At 44.6% G+C, this 6,000-nt stretch overlaps 1 pseudogene; it reads right to left on the bottom strand.

Annotated features, from left to right (window-relative positions):
* Positions 1 to 4,062: 4,062 nt before the first annotated feature.
* Positions 4,063 to 5,085, bottom strand: LOC100966532 (annotated as a pseudogene).
* Positions 5,086 to 6,000: the final 915 nt, after the last annotated feature.

The following is a 6,000-nucleotide window of genomic DNA, read 5'->3' as shown; positions in this document are numbered from 1 at the left end:
GACAAGAATGATTTCCCAAACTTTCAGTGATAGTCAGTGGCTTTTAAAGATGGCTTTTAGAAAGGAGGGGGGAGAGAAACTGGAAAGTATACGTGTAGTGAGTGGTTGCTAAGCTGGGATAGGTAGGTGGAGGGAAAACAGATTGATTTGTGAATTAAACTGAGTGACAGGTATTGTGCTTCAAATGACCTTATCACAGTTCGATTAGCATGTGATAGGGAGTCTAGCAGCCCTTTAAGATAGAGGAAAGTCTTTTCTCAAAGTTCCCTAATTATGAATAGCCTTTATTTTTATTTTGAGACAGAGTCTCACTGTGTCACCCTTGGTAGAGTACAATGGTGTCACAGCTCACAGCAACCTCAACCTCTTGGGCTTAAGTGATTCTCTTGCCTCAGCCTCCCAAGTAGCTGGGACTACAGGTGCTTGTCACAACACCCAGCTATTTTTTGGTTGCAGTTGTCCTTGTTGTTTAGCAGGCCTGGTCTGGGCTTGAACCAGGAGCTTTGGTGTATGTGGCCAGCGCCCTACTCACTAAGCTATAGGCACTGAGTCTATCAATATCCTTCAATTCAAACTAATATTTGTACCAAGGAATCATATTTTGGGGTGAAATTTTCTTAGCTCCTTCAATGGCTAATTACTTTTTATTAATTCATTTATTCAAGCTACATTTTTAATATATGTCAGGTACTGTACTAAGAAGTTGAAACAAGATAGACATAGTTCCTTTTCTCATAGACTTTACACTCAAGTGAGAAAGACAGATAACAAAAGAAGACACATAAGTTTATACAGATTTTCCTGAGTGTTATGATAGGAACAAAACACTTTTCCTAAAGTATTATGATAGATAAGTGAAGTACTTTTGGTGAAATTGCCACATATGGTTTCTGTCAGGAGTGATATTGAAGTTGAATAAGAGCCAGTCATGCAAAAAGCCAGGAGAAGCCAGCTAGAGTCTAGGCAGAGAAACAGGAAGTTCAAAGGTCCTAGGTTGGTAAAGAGCTTGGCATATTCTAGGAAATCAAATGAGGCCTATGTAGAGGTAGTGTTTTGAACAAGGAAAGTAGGTGGTTTGAAGTTTATGTAAGGTGTTGGGGCTCAGAAAATAATACCTTGAAATATGGCATTTTTGTATGCTGAATGCTTTGAATTAAAGAAAATGGAAAGGTCTCAGAAATAAGCTTTAGAACCAAGATCTCTCTTTGATCTAGCCTCACTCTCTGATCCCCTTTATTTCTGGAAACACCCCACAGACACCAGGAGGAGTTTTCTCTGAAGTTTTTTTTATCCCATTAAGGGAACTTCCTCCAGAAAAAAATGCAAATGTCATAAAACTTTCTCCCTAGAAATCTTATCAACTAGGAAAGATTAACTACCAGAGAAGAGAAAAAACCAAGTCATCACTACACCCAGGTGCACATTTTAATCTATTCTTCCCAGTGCAGCTTTGAGAGATAATCTGGGAGACTTTATCTGCATAATAAGATAACCTTTGTTCACCGTGAAGTTTCATGTTTCACCTTCCTACAATTTGCCACCACCTCCCACAAAGCTCAGAGGAACTTTGTCCCAGGCTAATTGCTTGCTCTTTGGATTCATCTATTTCCTCTAAAAATAATTTACTACACCTTACAATTAAATCTCTCATTTTTTCTCTTCCCTATGAAGAAGGTATTTAAGTCTCAACCACCTGGCCCATCTCTGAGTTTCATATTTGTGGAATCCATGTGTATAAGTTCAGGTAAACAAAGTTATATGCCTTTTCTCCTATTAGCATATCTATTGTTAGATCATTTTAGTGAACATTCAGAGAGGAAGAAAGGGAAGCTTTCCCTCCATCCCTACACAGGGCATGATTAGGATTTGGGATTTTATTTCTGAACAGTTGGGAATCATTGGAAGGTTTTAACGAGGGGAGTATAGTAATCTGATCTATATTATAGATGCTATGTGAAGAATGGACAAAAAGAGACAAGGGTAATTATGGGAAGAAGATCAGATAAAAGGCTAATGCTTTACTCCAGGTAAAAAGCACTAGTGGCTTAGGCTCTCTCTCCCTCTTGTCCCTTCTCTGCACTTAGAAACATCAGCCCTGCAGCCCTGCACTGTACCCATCTCCTTGCCCTGCTCAGCCACATGAGGATGTCAGTTCTAGCCCCAGGGTCCTAATGGCAGTTGAACCAATGACTGAGCTGGAGGTGCCTAACGAGATAGTAGTCACTCTACTACCCTCTTTGCAGGGCAGTAGAGTTGAAAGGCAGCCTCAGCAATAACAAGTTTAAGGAACAGGCTACTCAGCAGTTGCCTCATCTGCTTAAGGATGTCAGCTCCTTGGATGAGAAGATGAAGAGCTTAGATGTGAATCAAGTTTCAAATTCAATGAGTACTGGAAACTGATTGGGGATCTGGCCAAAGAAATCAGGAAGAAGGCCCTAGAGATCTGGAGCAGTAAATCCAGCTGTCTGGGATGGGAGTTGGCAGGGCAGGCCTGACCAAAACTGAGCAGAACTCCCTCCTCAATTAAAGCTTACTCTTTATAAAAAAAAGAAAAAGAAAGAAAGAAAAGCACTAGTGGCTTGGACAAAGGCTGAGACAGTAGAGATGGAAGTTTTAGAAGTTTTAGAAGTAGAACTGACAGGCTTCCAGTAAATCGGATATGGTGTGTACGTGTATTTGTGTGTGGGGTGTGTGTATACTGTGGAGAGAGAATGATGAGAAGATAAGTGAGGGAATGTAAGAAATAAAGTTTGATTCCTGGATTTCTTCTAGGAGCAACTAGAAGAATGCAATAGAATTGTCATTTACTGAGATGAGAAATCTTGTTTTTTCTTATCTGTTCATAAAGTTAAAACAATGTCTTTTTCATTGAAATATCATTATAAAACCTATTATAATATTAGATGAATGGTTGTTAAATGAATGAATTCAATATCTTTTATGATCAGCTATGACTTTTTATTATTGCCAATGTCCTTGTCTAAATAAGTCCTCTATACTGTCAGATTTCTTATTTTTAATCTTATGAGGAACCCACATAATGAAATCTTCTCAATTCTCTGCAATTAAATCTATAAACTATTGTCAGCATTCTCTCCAGTCTTTTCCTCATTCCTTCCAGTTGCAGTAGAAACAGTCCTCTGGATCCTATCTCCCTGGTACTCTTACCACATATGGCTATTTCCATTTTCTTCACCACCCTCTCTCTCTTCCTGATATCCCTATTGCTTTTATTTTTAACCCCTTCTTTTTTTTTCACCACAGTCTGAGTTTTATTATCAACAGCTCATATTCAAGTACAGACTCCCACAAAGTCTGGCTTGCCAAGGAGGAGGAAGAGGGCAGGGGTGGGCAGTGGTTCTTGCTAAGGTGGGCTGCCAGAACCCACAGCCCCCAGCTGGGCCAGCAGGGGTCCAAAAGCCCCGCCCCACCCCCACCTGACACATAGGAGTGTCCAAACCCACGAGACCCTGGTACACATAGGGACACTGAACTCACCACTGAAAGTGGGTTTTTCTGGGTCTTCTTTGTGCCTGTGTACAAACGCGGCTGGTGTCCTCTGCAGGAGCAGGTCTGGTCGTTGGGATTGAAGTACATCTGTGTCCTCTGTCCCCAGAGAGGAGAGGTTTCTACACAAAAGCCTACTTCCATTGTCTGACCACAGCAAAGTTCCCCTGGCCAATAGTGCATGAGGGAGAAAGACACATGTGCGAGCATGAGTCTGTGCAACTGTGCGTACACGTGTGCCTTAGTGTGGCGTACCTGTGCATGTGCATGTGAAGGCGTGTATGCGGGTGTCTTGTATGTGTCCAGGGGAGACCCAGGCGTATTCATATGCTCACAGCACTTCTGGTTCTGCCCCCAACCTGTGTCAGACTCCACTGCCCCCCGTTGGCACAAGGGCGGATGCTGAGCTGGGCATGGGGAACAAGACAGGGAACACACAAATCAGAAGTTCCTGATCCTGGGGGATGCTGGCAGTGCAGTGTGGCTGGGGAGAGTTCCCTTCCAAGCTGGCCTGTGACACTCTACTGAGCCGGCTGGCTGTGCCCAGAGGTTGGGCTAGCTCTGCAGAGTGAACTCATGGGTGCTGGTCTCCCCACCACTGGGTCTTTGTCCAGCATGTTGTACTCAGTGAAGATCATGTGGCCATCTGTGTCCACGAGGATGATGGTGTTGGTTCTAGTGCCATAGTCAGGGCAGAGCACACACACTGCTGCTTACTTGCTCAGTATGGGCTGCACGTACTCCTGGCCCTGGTCCTCAATGGCTGGGTCTGGTAGCTGTACTTCTTTGTTGCTGAGCACATCAAGGAGCTAGGCAACTAGAGCATCCTTGGGCAATGCCTGCCACTGCTCCACTGTGTCTCCAGTAGTGGGTTGCTCAGCCCATAGGTCCCTAGTGCCAGGACAACGGATTCAGGATTGCCCCGGTTTCAAATGACATCTCCCCTGGTGGTTCTGAGATCGGATTCTGTGAGGTTGAAGCCATTGTACAGGTGACCCTCCATAGAGACCTTCTTCAGGTAGGACAAGCTGTCCATGTCAGTGGTCAGAAAATGGGTCTCCCGTTCTTCTTGTCCCTGGCCTCACAGTCCAGTCACTGCTGCAGGTGGTTGGTGAGTGCTACCAGCTTCCCCCACTTGCTGATGCCCAGCCACGGGCCTCCTTCCTTCTCCTCCATCTGGAGCCCACTGAGCACCTCTTTGCAGTTGCCCCAGAAGTCCACTAACTTGGACGATCTGCTGTAGTATTCGTCCCTGTTGGCTGCTAGGATGAGCCTGTACACATTTTTGGAAACAAGGTGAGGATCAAACATAAAGAAGATGGTGCATGTGGCGGCCACAGGGTGGCTTCACTCACATGGGGCCACGATGTCTCCAAACTGGGGGTGGTGATGGAGGCAATGCAGCCAGAGTCCAGGGAAGGGCACCAGTGCTGTGCATCCCTGCTCAGGGCCTGACGGTTCAGGGATGTCCTCATAAGTTGGCAGGGAGAGGACGGTCCTGAGCTCCAGGCCACCGAAGAGGTACTGGCAGGTGTCCGGGCCACGGTCCCTCCCTACCCCTTTTTCTACACTCTCCATCCTGTCAAAACGTAAATGTCCTCAAGTTTCTCCCATTAAAAAGGTAAAACAAGAACAAAAAAAAAAAAAAAAGAAAGAAAGAAAAGAAAAGAGTCTCTTTGGATCTCATCCAGCATCACCTATTGCTTATTCAATTCATTCTCATTTTCTTGCTCTTTCATGCTCTCTGGCTCCCTCAACTCTCTTTCACAGCCGAACTTCTTGAGTGAGTTCTCTATACTGGGCATTTCTCCTAATTTAGTTCCCACTCTTTGGCAATCTGTATTCTGGAGTGGTGCCTGTGGCTCAGTGGGTAGGGCACTGGCCTCATATACCAAGGGTGGCGGTTGGAACCAGCCCTGGCCAAATTGCAACAAAAAACAGCCAGGTGTTGTGGTGGGCGCCTGTAGTCCCACTACTGGGAGACTGAGGCAAGAGAATCGCCTAAGCCCAAGAGCTGGAGGTTGCTGTGAGCTGTGAGGCCATGTGTTGCCTACTGAGGGCAACAAAGTGAGACTCTGACTCTAAAACAAAACAAAACAAAAACAAAACAAACAAAAAAAACAAAATAAGAAAACCAAAATCTGTATTCTGCTCCTACCACTCTGCTCAAACTGGCTTTTCCAGGTTTATCAATGGGCTGCTTGTTGCAAAACTAATTAACATTTCTCAGTTTTTTATTTGCCTTTCCTGGCATTCAATATTCCCTTTCTCCATCAAGTTCTCTTTCCCTTTCCTTCCGGCACACCTGCACTCTTCCTGCTCTGACTTTTTTCTTCTACCTGTTTCTGGATTTTTGTTTCTGTCAGGATTCTGCTCTAGGTGTCTGACCTTTCTTTTCACTCTGTGTTCTGTGATTAAAGGAGGCCATTTATTCCTCTGGCTTCTCTTACCTCCCACAGGGCAAATACTTCCACATCTGAACTCCAGTGTGAG

The sequence above is a fragment of the Otolemur garnettii genome, unplaced genomic scaffold, assembly GCF_000181295.1.
Source record: "Otolemur garnettii isolate 467f Iridium unplaced genomic scaffold, OtoGar3 scaffold00192, whole genome shotgun sequence".
Taxonomy (NCBI): Eukaryota; Metazoa; Chordata; class Mammalia; order Primates; family Galagidae; genus Otolemur; species Otolemur garnettii.
Note: the sequence above shows the minus strand (reverse complement) of the source record. Positions and strands in the feature narration are given on the sequence as shown.